The sequence below is a fragment of the Cynocephalus volans genome, chromosome 6 (assembly GCF_027409185.1).
Source record: "Cynocephalus volans isolate mCynVol1 chromosome 6, mCynVol1.pri, whole genome shotgun sequence".
NCBI classification, from domain to species: Eukaryota; Metazoa; Chordata; class Mammalia; order Dermoptera; family Cynocephalidae; genus Cynocephalus; species Cynocephalus volans.
In genome coordinates this window covers 8,989,990-9,004,284 of record NC_084465.1, presented here as the reverse complement: position 1 = coordinate 9,004,284, position 14,295 = coordinate 8,989,990, and the positions used below count along the sequence as shown (strand labels likewise).

General features: G+C 53.0%; 1 pseudogene; it reads right to left on the bottom strand.

The window, feature by feature from the left end:
• Window positions 1-8,794: 8,794 nt before the first annotated feature.
• On the bottom strand, window positions 8,795-9,209 carry LOC134380826 (E3 ubiquitin-protein ligase RBX1-like; annotated as a pseudogene).
• Between the last annotated feature and the right edge of the window lie 5,086 nt (window positions 9,210-14,295).

Genomic DNA, 14,295 nt, shown 5'->3' with positions numbered 1-14,295 from the left:
CAGGGTTCATGGGGTGCATGTGATCCACTGGACCCCAAAAGATACCTTGGGGGGCCACAAAGCAAGCCCAGGAAACTCCTCCCTAAGACAAAGATCCTGGTCAGGGTGAGGCTGGTCAGCCCAACTGGCCTCTGGTCTTTAGGCCTGCTTTGTTGCATTAAAGGAAGGGTTCTCTTGAGAAATTTGGGCTCTGGGGCAGAGCTGGGCTAGGAGATCTGGGTGACTCCTTCAGCCACTTCTAATTTCCTTGTCTGTCAAAGAGGGTGATAGCCCCAGTGCGTCCCACCTCACCTTAGAGTGCTCAGGGTCAAAGTTGAAGGCACTGGGACAAACGAATCCTGGTTTTGCCCTTCCTTTCAAGTTCAGGGCCTCCTTTCTCTTCCGTGTTGTCCCTCAGGAAGGACCTTAGTCTTCTGGAGTGAGTGGTGATCCCACTGGGTTTAGTGTGGTAGACTTCCCCACTGGGCTATGTCCCCCAGGAGCCCTTTGTATGTCATGTCAGCAGAACAAGTTCTTAGCAAAGCACGTGCAAGTTCAGGCAATAGTAGCTCCTCTCTTGGAGAAGTCTTAAGGACAGCTAGGTGCTTGTGCCTCTCAGTCACCCCACTCTGAGTGCTGTCCATAGACCAGATGGGTGTGGGTAATTCTGCAGCTGGAGTGATGGGTTCCTAGCTATCCTGATAGTTTGTTGTCTTGTCTGGTACTATGAGAAGTGGCCAGTGGTCAGGCCTGTTTCCAGGTGTCTGGATCCCTGGCTGTGCTGCTTCCTGTTGCCCTTCTGACCCTCACACCTGTCCTAAAGTCTCAAACAGAGTTGGGGGTAGATGGTCACATTGCTGTTATCTCTGGGGCGAGGGTAAGTATCATACAAGCCAGTGACAGTTCAGCCAAGCTCCTCTGGGTTTGGGGAGAAGAGGCACCTCCCTTTTGTGCTGTGGATCCTGCTTCTCTGCTCTGGCACCTCCAACCCTTGCCAACGGCCCCACAACTCAGCGATGGGCTGGCTGTCAGCAAGTGCTCAGACAGGATGTGGTGGCAAGTGTAAGCTGCTCAGAACTTAACCCTCAGCTGCTAGTCTCAGGTGCTCTCCTCGGCCTGTTTTCCTAATACTGAACACCCTGTGTAAATACAGATATCTCACAGAAAGACAAACCATGGTTAATCATGAGGCCGGGAGCCGCCCTTTGATTTCTTCCAAAGCATTCAGTGTCCTCAGCTCTGGGCTGTATGGGTTTGCCTGGCTCTCAGTAGGACGTGTTTAAAGAAGTTCTTAACGTTGAAATGAGTCAACGGAGGCTCTGATCGGTGCTGGGAACCCAGGACGTGGGAGCCCTGGTCGGGCCCCAAACTCTCCCAGCTCCGGGCGGGCGTCCTTATTTGTAAAACACTGGTGGGGCCGCGACGGTAAAGGCCCTTAAGAACTGCGAAGGCGGCAGCCTCCTGCCCCGTCGGTGCTCAATAAACATGGTGGCATAAACGAGTGCGAAGTGACTGGTTCCTGCTCTGGGGTGGGGGGTGAGCGGCCGCTGGGGCGGTTACGGCTGGCGACGCCGGCGGCCTGCTCCGAAGGAGCCGCATTCGCCGATGGGGTCGAGGCGCCCACCAAGTCCCGGCGCCTGCGGAGGGGCGGGGCTTCCCAGGTAGGCCAATGCGGAGCCGGCTCCGGGCCGCGGGGACCTATCGCACGCGGGGCGGGGGCGGAGCCTGCCGGGCCAGCCAATGGGGAGCGGGCTGTGGGCGGGGCGGGCTCTACGCCGGCGCCGCCGGCCAGGTAGTCTGCACAGCCGCGTGCCCGGCCCTGGCGCTGCGGACCCGTGCGCCCCGGTTCCCGACGGTCGCGCGAGCGTCGTCCGTGCGGGGAAGGCAGGGCCGGCCGGCGCCACCTGCGGAGAGGACCGGGCGGTCGGGCCTGCGTGGGGCCACGCGCAGCGGCGGCGGCGTCTTATGGGCCCGGGCGGGACAACCTCACGGAGGACGCGGGGACGTGGAGCCATGTACTGCGTTCGCTGGGAGAATGGCCAGCCCCTCGCCCTGCCCCTCCTGGAATTGGAAAGGACAACCTGGGTGGAGGGAGGAGGACAAGGACGCCTAAGGCCACACGATAAATCCCGTCTCCTTTCTGGGGCCCCCGTTTCCTCATCTATAGAATAAGGAGACTGGACTTAACCACAGGATTTCCAAGGTTCGCTCCAGCCCTGATATCCTGTGGGTCCGGGTGCGTGGGCGTGGAGTGGGAACTCACTCCAGACACCCCAAGGCTCTTCTTTTCGTGGGCCTGGCCTTTAGGTACCACCCCCCCCGCCCCCCCGCGCCACCATTGGTCATCTCATAGAGACAATCCACCTCATTCCCGTTCCCCTTTTCTAGCCTGGGACTAGCGCCATGGTCCGAAGAGGGTGTATTCACCCCAGGCTAGAGCCTTAGCTTCCTCCTGTGGAGCCAGAGTCTCTACCTTAGCTCTTGACGGTCCCATAAAGGTCTCCAACTGAGCTCTAACTCTAGCCAGGATGGATTCCAGGATGGATCCTGATCTCTTCCAAAATTCCCCAGAAAGTCCTTCCTACTACTGCTGGGGTGAAAACTGCACTGTAGGGGGCTTTTGGTTAGAGTGTTTCAGCTCAGGATTGACCTAGTCTGTCCCTGGCCTTTGTGACCAGAACTGTTGAGATGAGATTTTCTTGTGTCTCTGAAGGCAGGGAGCTCATCTCCTGGTAGAAATAGCTTTGCAGAGGTTTTTAGATTCATTGCTGGATGTGAGATTTGTGGCAGGCATTGCAGGGGAGGTCAGGATGTGAAGGCTGTATCTGCCTCCTCCATGCTGCACTTTGTTGTGCTGGTCAGATGCCAAACTCTCCATGGATAGGTCATGCTGTAAGAGCAGGAGGAAGGGACAGGTGTCTGATGACTAGTACCTAGTATGTATGGGACGCTTTGTTGAGTGCTCTTTAGGGGGAGGTCTTGGGGAAACTCATTTGCACAGAACTGGATTAGTCACAGTCTTTGGTTCATGGCATGTTCTGATCTTTGGTCTGTGGCCTTTATATTTGTCTTTAATAATAGAATATGTGATAATGTCATACATCTTGAGTGCTTTTCCATGCCTTTAGTGCATCTTATCCACTCAACCACCTTAAGAGTGAGGGAAATTATGATGTCCTCATAAGTGAGAAAAATAGAATCTTAGAGAATGTGGCTTGTACCTCCAATAGCACAGGATGCAAACAGCAGGGTAGGTATTGAGTCACATTCCAGGAGAGTTCTATTTCCAGGAATGACACATTGTCCCTCAGCTGTCCCCCACGGAGGCATTGCTGGATATTTTATGTTATTACTTCTCGTAATACATGGTACACTTTCCACTTCCTGTGGACAGGGAATTCTTTGAAGTATTTCCTTGTCCTAACTACTTACTCTAAAGTGCAGGCTTTTGACTTTCTCTAGCCCTCATTTCCTGTCAGCTATGACCTGGCCTCCTAGTGTAGAGACTACTCAGGGGCTGGCTGATGAGGCACCTGGGTCACGGACTGATATCTCAGGCAGGGCAGGAAGTCACACACCAGTGGATGTCAGGGCAGAAGGAACTTAGAGATCTACAAGGCCAGAACAGCAGGGCCTTACTCCCCTCTGAGCCCACTACCTGGGGTGGATTTGCTCTAGAAGGTGAGGACTGAGATTGCAACCTGGTTTGCACCTGACCCCTGACCCCTAGCACGTGTTCTGGACTCAGATTTCTCACTCACTTCCTGGCTCCTGCTGCTTTCTGGACTTTGTTCCTGGGTGAAGAAGAGGTGGTCAGTTAAGTGATTGGTTATGCTAATATAACTAGTCAGTGGTGGAGCTGGGATTCACATCCGTTGTACTCTGTTCATTTATGACAGCAATGCTTATTGTATCATTTCCCATTGCCCCTGGGTCTTGGTTCCAGATTTTTCCCACGGGGGCTGTGTGGAGTTCATGTCTGCTGTTTTGATTGTCTTCTGAGTGGAGTCTGTTTGGAGGTCTGACCAGTGAGGCCTTCTAACCCCCAGAAGAAGTTTCCTTCCGTTCCAGCTAGGAATGTCTCTTGGCCCCTCTCCTTTTGGTGGCTGACTCATCTCCTTGTTTCTAGTCGCAGGACTGGCATATGGGGTCTGACCTCCAATGAGAGGCTCAGATCCAGTCTGTGGAGATCTCCCTTCTGGCCCTCTTGGCTACTGTGCAGGCTGTGGAGAGATGGAGTCCCAGGCTGTTCAACTTCAAGGCCTAGAGGTTCGAACAGGGACAGCTGAAAAGAAGCTGGCAGACTGTGAGAAGACGGCCGTGAGGTTCGGGAACCAGCTGGAGGGCAAGTGGGCCATGCTGGGGACCCTGCTGCAGGAGTACGGGCTGCTGTAGCTGCGGCTGGAGACCATAGAGAACCTGCTGCGCAACAGGAACTTCTGGGTCCTGTGGCTGCCCCTGGGCAGCAAGGAGGAGGACCCCAAGGTACAGGAACTGGATGTGGGTGAGGGGACCTACAGAAGGGTTCTCACACTCATAGTAGAGTAAGGCCCCTTGGCTGCAGAAGTGCAACCTCTTGATGCTTAATGTTAGTCACCAGTTGACTATAAGGGCTTGAAGAATGTCAGAAGGAAAGTGTGACACAGGAAAGATGCCTGTTTTGGCAGATGGAATGGGGTTTGCTGGGAGGGATATGGTTGTGCAGTGATGGTTATATCTCTTATTCCAGAATGACCTCTGAGAATGACGACTGGCACAGGTAGGAGAAATCACCAGGAAGCCCCTCCATGAAGCCCACATTTGGAATAGAAGATATATGTGTACCTAGGAGAGGGGAGGAGACCCAGGAGCCCTAACCCTGAATCTCTTTAGCTGCTGGTTCTGCCCTTTGACTGTAGCAAACATGGTTAGAGCAGCTTGCATTTGCCCAGTGGTTTGGTCAGTGGTGCCCTCTGGTTTGGAGGTGGGGAGAGGAGAGACTGGAGCTGGTTTTAGCTGTTCTCTGAAATGGTTGTCACTCATGGTGGGTTCTGGAGTATGCATAAAGCAAATGTACTTCACAGGGCCTGGTTTTCCAAAGCCTTGCAGTTTCAAACATTGACCTTGCAAAGGACAGGAGAATTTCCCCAGGCTATAAAGTCTCTGTTGTAGATAAGGAATTGTAACACAACAAGGTTGCTGGCTCAAAGACAGACAGGTTACTGATTGATGTGTGAAGATACTGGGAAATTGTGGTAAGAAGAGAGTGTTTGCTAAAATCAAGCCTTTGTTGCAAATTGCATTATAGAAGGTGACCTTGCTTGACTTAGTGAATGTTACCAGCTTCTATTGTTAAACTTATTAAACTGTACTTAGCAAAACCCCACCTATATCTCTTCCTGTAACTTGCTGGGCTGGAGAATAAATGCAGGAAGAGAACCCCAATTCGTGGTTAATTTCCCAAATGGAAGAACTGCCTCACTCTTGAGGGTTCTGGGACATTAACCCCTTTTTGAGACTTCTTACTGCTCAGAAGAGAGGGGCTTTGACTAATCTTTGGTGGCTCCGTCACCCCGGGGAAAAAGGTTGACAAATCCGTGGGAGGCAAAGCAACAGTGGGTGATCTGTATTTGCAGGTGCCCGTGACTCCTGAAGATGTGGCCGTGTGTTTCTCAGAGCAGCAGGGGGGTAGCCCAGAGGACTGGCCAAAGGAGCTCTGCAGGCACTCTTGCAGGCACGTTGTGAAGGAGAACCTTGATACCTGGCCTCCCTGGGTGAGAGACTACTTGGGGGCTTCTAAGCCTTGGCTTAATTCCTTTATTCAATCAAATGAGACTTCTGAACCTGAGAGCCAGAGTCACACTGAGATAATTTCATTAACCCTCTGTCTTCAGGCAGGTAGAATTTTCATTTTTAGGTTTTAGGAAGTGAAATGCAGAGCAGTTAAATGACTGTCCAAGGTCTTGTGGAGACTAGATACGAACTGGAATCTGCTCCTCTTTGTCCTGCCCTTCACTTGGCACCAGAGTCAGCTCTTATGTGCACAGCTCTCCCTCACCAGCCTGTCTACTTCTGGAGTATGGGGGCCTCCCCTACTTTATATTTGCATCCCTAGGACTCCCTGAGCTATACTCTGCACACTGTGAGTTCTCGAGAAACTCGTGCTGAATGATGAAGGATTAATTGTGGGCTTGTTTTTAAGAGTCCTCCAGGTCCAGAAAATGAGGGCCAGCTCTGGAACGTTAGGTTCTTCTGGCAAGTGTGTGTGTGTGCTTGTATAAGACTTGAGTAGACCTAGACTAGACCTTTCCCACACTCCCACTGTAGCCTTTTGCAAAGCTGAATTCTCTCACTGCCTTGGGCAGGTGAGCAGTTGGCATTTTGTCCACTTACTTCCCTCCCTCGTTGGCAGGCAGAGGCCCAGGACATAGTACCTTACTTCCTTTTGCCTCATGACAAAGTTTCGTCTTCTAGAAGAGGGTCCCAGTGTGCTGCAGGAGGCAGGGTGATGGAGGATGCTGGCCTCAGGGGAGCCAGGGCAGTGGATGGGAGTCCTTTCTTCCAGGCTTGTCTCCTGCATGGCCAGCCTGGCAAGATGGGAGGCCTTGACCCTGTACACTCAGTGCCCCCTCTCCACCTTGAACGGGGAGTAGGTCCTGCTGCAAGCCTGGAGGGCACCTGCATCCTTGCAGGCCTGCAGAGGAGAGCCATGTCACTGTCTTTTGTCTCCCCACAGACCATGCCATCACCAAATTAGATCTCCTGACCTCTGGGGAGAGGGGAGATGGGGCAGACAGCCACAGCCTGCCTGGCTTGGAGGCTGGGGAGAGCCCTGGCACTGGTGAGTCCCTGAGGGTAAGGGTGGGCTTGGGCCTCCCACTTTCTCGGTGAAGGCATCTGGTGTCAGGAATCCCCATTTGGAGAAATAGAGGCAGAGGAAGGGGAAGTGAGCTGCTGGACTTCATAGCTGACTGTCAGGGCCAGACCCAGGTATTCTGGTGCCCAGGGAATGCCTGGCCACATCCCACAATGCTTGTCCCTCTGGAGCCATCACTATGGCCTCAGACCACTTAGGGAGCTTGTGAGGAAGGGCAGAGGGCAGAGCCTCTGGGTGTCACTCTCCTTGAGGGAAGGGACTGAGTTCTGTTGTAATGCCCCCGCACCCAGCACCTGACACAGTGCCTGACATGTACTAGGATGGTAATGAATAATTATGAAATGAGCAATGAACCAGAATAAGAGCTCAGTTTTCTTTATCTTTCAAATAATAGCATTGGATCAGAATGCAGTTGTAAAGCTTTATTTTTTTCTTTTAAGGTGAGGAACCCTTTATTCAAATGTCCTATGGAAACATATAACAGGGGAAAGTGGGACCACTCTGAAGCAGGGGACAAGAACTCTGGAGCCCGGTTCGCTCGGAACACAAAGGATCGTGCTGAGACACTCCTCCCTGCTTTCTAGATTCTTACATTTTATGTGGGGAGAAAGGTTCCCCTTTGAAGTAGGTTCTTTGAATAGGTAAATGAAGTCACAGTGAGCCCAGTGCAGGGAAGAAGCTGGGTATTGACAAAGGTATTGAGTGGCTGGCATATAGGACTGAGGCTAAAACTAACATTTTCAGGATCCTGCAGGGGTGGGAACACCACAGAGAGAGCAGGGCTGAGTAAGGGGCTGGGCGCAGCAGGATGAAGACAGCAGCCAGCCTGTGCTGGGAGCCAGGAGCAAGATGCTAGGTGGGCAGCGTGTGGCCCTTGTGGTTTCACTTCGTGCTGGTGCTGCAAGGGGCCGCGTGGTGCTAACTTCCCTGTGGTGCAGGGACGGGGGCTGGGCCCAGGCGCCACAGCAAGACCTGGACAGGCTGGGCCTCTGCAGCAGGTGTGGGCAGGACAGGGGCTTGTTCAGAGGCTGCAGCCGGTGCCACGGTCCCCAAGACTGTAGCAGCTGCCAGGCAGATGCAGAGCAGGCAGGGCCTAGCCAAGGTGCCCCTGGGCCATAGGCCCCCCAGCCCTGGGCTCAGCTCTGCCGTGAAGCAGGTTTTGCTTCTGAATGAAGCTCAAGTGAGCACTGGAAAGTGGACGAGTGAGGCTTCCTCAGGGGGCTTGGGGGCTACCCGTGGCCTGGGTACTCCTTGCTTTTTTAGTGGTTTCTTTCTTGTGTCCTGCCCTCTCTGTGAGCTTTTCCAGATTCATCAGGAGACAGCTTTGCTTTCTCCCTCACACCCCAGGACTCGGCCTTGCCACTAGGAGCTGCCCCGACATCCTCTGTGGGCCGGCAGTGCAGGTGCGAGACTGCTTCATCTACGGGGTATTTCCACAGGCGGATCCTCCTGCCAGAATTCTAGGAAAGGTGTAAACTGGTCTTCATTCAGTAGGCCCGGGTGGACTTGGGCATTGCAATTCCAACACGTTCCTCAGGTGATTCTGATGTGGTCAGAGTTTGAGAACCAAGGCAGCAGGGTCCTTCAGAACAGGGACTGACCTGCCTCTAACATTTGAAAGTGTTGACATTTTGGTTATGCGAATGTGTTCTTACATTAGTTATGCATTTGTATTCTTACATGAACACATTCTCACTAAGCACTGCGGAGGTTACAGGTAAGGCTAAATGGCTCTCTCCTGGCCACCTGCCCCACCCAGCCCTCCCCAGGGGAGCCACTATTATCAGGTTGGCATGTAACCTTCAGGCTAAAACACACAAATTACTGTGCATATCATCCTGCTGTCTTCACTCAACAATATGTCTTAGGATCTTTCTGTGTTGCTCCTTTTTTTTCACACTCCTATCTAATTTATAATTAAGTAACAGGAGAGTCAGTCATTAAATGATAACAAAACAGTTAAGCATGATGAAGAATTCTTTTTCTAGTGCCATACTTTTGGAGTTCCCACTCTCTGTTGTCCAGTGGATACACCTGCCACGTTTTGAGCCAGCAAGAAATGCTGCGGAAGTGAAGAGTGTGGTCACAGACGCCCCACGCAACGGTGCACTCTTCAGAAGTAGCACACGCTCGGTTAGCGTGGCATTCTTGCAAAGATCCTTGATGTGGTTCCCACAGCTGGCACAGTTACCAACTGCCGTGTCCCAGGCCCAAAGGGCTGCTACATTCCAGTTTTTCACGTCAAAGCACTTCTTGCCCACACCGCTGTCGGTGCTGCTGGGGTATCCACATTCATTGCTGCCACCACTTTGGAAACACACAGTGTTGTCCAGCCCCTGCAGCCGCACAGGAGTGCATGCCTCGCTCCCCCCATGCCCTGGCGCTACCTCGTGTCTCTGTGTTGGTACATTTTGATCGACTTCCTTCTCTGAAGCCTGGTAGGAACTTGGTTTCCAGGGCCCTGGTTAGTTGTGGGGAGCCAGCCTGGTGTGTGGCAGCCAGGCTGTGTGACTGTGTTAGAGGTGCCTCGTGTACAGTGGAGAGGAACAAGCTGTGCCCCTGTAGTCCTGGGTACAAAACCTGGCACAGCGTGTAGTGATGTGGATAGCTGTTAGATACCGGCAGCTTGGAACGTTATCCACTCACTCGTTTAACAAGAATTCTTTAATATCCTCCCATAGTTGCATGAAATTACTCTCCTTTTACTCCTGAAACTGTTTCCTACCCTGTGTCAAGGCTGGGGCAGGAAGGAGGAGCAATAATTATTCCTTGTTCTTAAGATGGGCTTTAGAGATTGGCACAGATTGGTGAGGTCACCTAGACGTCCCTGAAGGACGTCTACCCAAGGGCACTGTAGGATATATGGTTGGCTGCTGTAACAGAGACTGAAAAAAACAGAACAACCAAAAATAGCTTAGACGAAATAATGGTGACAGGGCTTGTTTGGCAGCTCACAGTGTCACCGACCTAGGCTCCTTCTGGCTTGTCGCTCCACCTTTCCTAGGGCGTGGCCTTGTTGCAGTGGTTCAAGGCGGCTCACTACCGTGTGCGTAGCCATTATGAAGGAATCAAGATGGGATGCCTTTAGCTTTAAGGCCAATACATCTGTTCTTGTTTAATAAACACACTTTTAATACTTACTATGTACTTTATAGATGTTGACCCATTTAAGCCTGTTGTAACTTTTCATTTGCATGTGTATTCATAGATGAAGAAACCCAGGCACTGAGAGGCCACCTAGCTGGGACAGGCAGGGCCCCTCACCTCCCATTAGACAGAACCTGCCACATGGCACCTTTCTTGCAGGGGAGGTCCTACGTGGTCTGTATTCTAGGTGGGCACAGACCCTGCAAAACACCAAGTGCTCTGTCACTACTGAAGAAGGGCAGTGTTGGAAGACTACTGACTGTCCCTGTCACAGCCTGCACCCTGTCATTTGCAGGCCAGGCTCCCCCATCTTGACTCCCTGCCTCTTTATGTCTGTGTTCTCAGAAATCCCCAGTATCTGCTCTGCCTTTGCTGGGATCTGTAGTTCTCTGGGGAGTGCCCTGTGGTGTCTGGTCCCAGACTGAGGCAGTGAGAGGAGAGAAGCCCCGGGGACTCCTCCTCTCTCTTCAAAACAGGCCAGCTGGCATCTCCCCCAGGAGTTCTGACCTGGATCAAGCAGGAGGAAGAGGCTCGTGGGAGGAACTAGCAGGGCCCCCAGGAGGTGACTACACACCTGTGCTCAGGTGAGGCTCGGCAGGCAGGGCTGCAGGCTGCATCCCTAGGCTTTAGGAGACATGGGGTCCCTGGGGGGCTGCAGAGCACCTCCAGCAGGGCCTTCTGCACAGGAGTCCTGAGGGGGAGGCAGCGAGCAGGCCAGCTGTGTCTTTTGCCGTGTACTGTCCTATAGTTCCATGAAATTACTCTCCTTTTACTCCCGAAGCTGTTTCCTGACTCCATTCCACACACATGCCCGTAGCCAGCGTGGTGCTGGGCACTGCAGGGACTTATGTGTGCCTGAGACACAGACTCCCCTTCCAGGAGCTTGCAGTTAGGAAGAGAGAGGAGCCTAACACAGATCAACAGGGTAAAAGAAGAGGAAACTTTGTAGAGAGACCTTTGTGAATCTGAGGAAAATCATGGACAGCATCCCAAGAAAAAGCCCATGTGCTTACAACGTGGATACAGTTGAAGGTGTTCTGTAGTGAAGCTGTGGTAGGGGATGTCTTGTGGCCACGTGTGACACAGACAAAGGTGCTGTTGGGGGACATGTCACCGTGCTGGCCTTGGGAGGCTCCATGGGACAGGTGAGGCTAGAAGCAGGGGTGAGAGGCAGAGGAAGCCCCAGGCATTCTAGGCAGACAGGACCCTTAAGCCAAGGCCCAGTGCTGGGCTGAACAGGGGGTTTGGGTGACATTAGGTGGACCGTGGCAGAGGCAGGGAGGAGATCAGTAGGCCGGAACCAGAGTGAGGGTCCTTAGTGTCAGGCTCATGCTGAGCCTGGGCCTTCAGATATACCAGGAGAGCAAAGGGCAGGGGTGGGGGTGAGGCTTGTCTCCAAAGCCTGTGGTAGAGACCACTCACTGTCCCCTCTGTGTCCCTTCCCAGCAGAGACTTGGCTGGTGAGCCAAGAGAAGAGGAGGCTGGAGGGCGAGTCCGAGAGGCAAGAGCCGGCTTGGGCAGCTGAAGGGGGGCCTGGCAAGGAGGCTTTGGAGAGGGGAACCTTTGGGGATCCGCCTCCTGCCCCCAAGGAGAGGGAGGGTGGCAAAAGCTTTGGCCAGACGGAGCTGTGTGCGCGGCAGGACACGGCCCCGGCCACCCTCGCCAGCTACCGCGGCCGAGCGTGCCTGCATCTGCACGAAGTGCGACAAGTGCTTTGTCCACTGGTCTCGCGCGCCACCCACCGCCGCCGCGCACCGGGGAGAAGCCCGCCAAGTGTGCCCTGCGAGAGAAGCGCTCGGGCCGCCTGTCCACGGCCCACGCTGCGGGTCACTGGCGCACGCACAGGGCGCCACCAGGGCAGCCGTGCCAGCCGGGTCTCTCTTTCTTGTGCGGCTTGTGAGAGGGGCTCCCTGACCCATGAGCCACCCGCGGTCCTCCTCGAAGGTGCAGTGTCGGGAAGGCCCCCCAGTGACCCCTCTGCCGCACCCAGACCTGAGAGCGCCGGGACCCGATCGGGACCACAGCGGGTGCCTTGGGGAGAGACAGCTGAGCGGCTGTGACCTGGAAAGTCTGGGGGCTCCCTAAACAGTTCTCTCTCTCGTGCGAAGATGGAGAGCCCGGGGTAGCACCCAGAGAACTCCCTAAGGGGGCCACTGAGGGCACAGGATCCGAGCTGCCTCTCCGAAGGGGCACTTGTTCACTGGGTCACAGTATCCTGTGCTGTCGTCTGGCTTTCTCGGGGAAGGGCTGTTCTCCCAGGGACTGCGAGGTGGGCAAAGTGCCCAAGGGGCTTCTTGCTTCAGGGAAGCGGGGCCCTGGTTAAGGGTGTAGCCCCAAAGCCTGAGCCTCACGGTGGGGGACGGTTGGGGGTGGGGAGTGGGTGTTGGTGGAAGTGTCTTGCTCTTGCCTTGCTCTTTTAAGGGAGCAATTTTGGGAGACACACTTCCCAGTTAGGAGATGGCAACTACTCCGTCCTTTGAAGGGGAGTCAGGGCTTGTTCACTCTTAGCCATACCCCGTGGTTTCCCTGTGCTCACTGTGCACATGCTAAGGTGCCTCGGCAGGTGGACAGGTCCACGCCAGGCCCAGCCTCCTGATTAGTAAGCTGAGCTCGAGTGTCCCTCAGGCATGAATTCAAGAGACTTGGTGAGTTGTCACAAGATTTGTGGAACCTTTCCCTGACTTGTCTCCCTTCCTCCCATTCCCTAGAAGAGGCTGCTGTGTGGGCCACATTTACCCAGAAAGACCTGGGCTGGCTGTGGCCCAGCGCTCATGACCAGCCCTTTTGACCCCTGTAAGACCCTGTCCAGTTGGCATCAGAGTTGCCTTCAAGCCATTGCTGGAGTGGGCAGGCAAAGGGGCCTTCCTGAAGACCTAGCATGTGCTGGCCACTGGGGATACAAAGAAAACCAAGGCCTGTTATGGGGGCTTGTTATGTGGGCTAGTTATGGGGCTGTAGGGGTCTCTACCATCAATGGTGGACCCTGGGGCGGGCTGCCATGAATGTGGCAGAAGCACCTGAAAGTTGAGAGGAGGGGAGGAAGGAAACCTGGACGTGGCCTACGTCAGCTAAGAGCCCCCCTGAGCAATTTAGGCTAATAACTTGGGCTTTTCACATGGGTGGCTGTCCAGTTTGGGACCCTGCCATTTTGATAGATTTGTTTCCTTAGCTACTGGGGATCTCAGCCAATGGGCTCCAGCTGTGATTCCCACTCCCCTAGAACCCCCTGGGAGTTCAGAGCCCCAGCTGTGAGATAATCCTGCCACTCCCCACCCCTCCTTGTGACCCTAAGTACTTCAAGTGTATCCATGTGTGTTTCCAAGCGCTAGCCCTGGAGAAGCTGGTGCCGTTTATACCATCTGCTTCACGGGAGGGCATGTGACAGATGTTAGTAAACTCGGGAGGACTCAGGCCGATGAGGCGTTTTCTCATACTGGCTCCCGGGCTCTTGCGTCTGTATCTTGAGTTGGTTTTTATTGGAAGCTCTGTAAATTGCCATAATCATTTATAACCTCTGTAAATAAGGAAATATTTATGAGGAATTGTAAATTTCCTCTCTCGGCCTTCTTACCTTGTCAGTGATTATTCTCATTTGTGATGCACGAACAATATTTGACTCCAGGTTTTTATGACTTGCAGTGAATTACAATTATTTTCAACTGTGCTTCCATTTTGAACTTTCAAAAAAAAGTACTGGATGGACTGACGTTAAGAACAGGGCTTCAAAGACAGGCAGAATCTAGGTGGGCTTGGGGGGCCAGCCTGTCAATGCCTGGGGGCAGGACCTCAGTGTCCAGCACTGTGCCCAGCCCACAGAAAGCACCTTCTGTTTGTGGGATGAATAAAAATGTTTCCAGAAGTGGTGCCATATCCAATTTTATTGTCATTGATCTGATGCCCATTTTAATGCTTCTTTACCACTTCCTACCTTGAATTCTAGTTATTTATACATTTGCTGTATTTCATTGAGTCTTAGGTCTATTGATTGTAAGACACGTCTTTATTTTTTATTTTACTAAACAAGGAAAAAGTGCGTTTATTTCATTGTGACACTCTATTATCAATGCGAGATGTTAAGTGTATCCCAACTGTAGACATGTTCCCAAACTGGGAAAAATATGTGTATGGTAGTTATCCTTTCAAGAAGTGATAACTAGGTAGGTGGCTGACTTGTTAGCCACTAGTTAATATTCTTGACAATGTCAAATCAAAAGATTCATTTTTAGACAAAAGTCCTAGAAGTGTTGAAGTGAACCAGGAACAATGTTGGGTCTTATCACGATGGGGCTACCAATAATTCAGATCCTGGACTG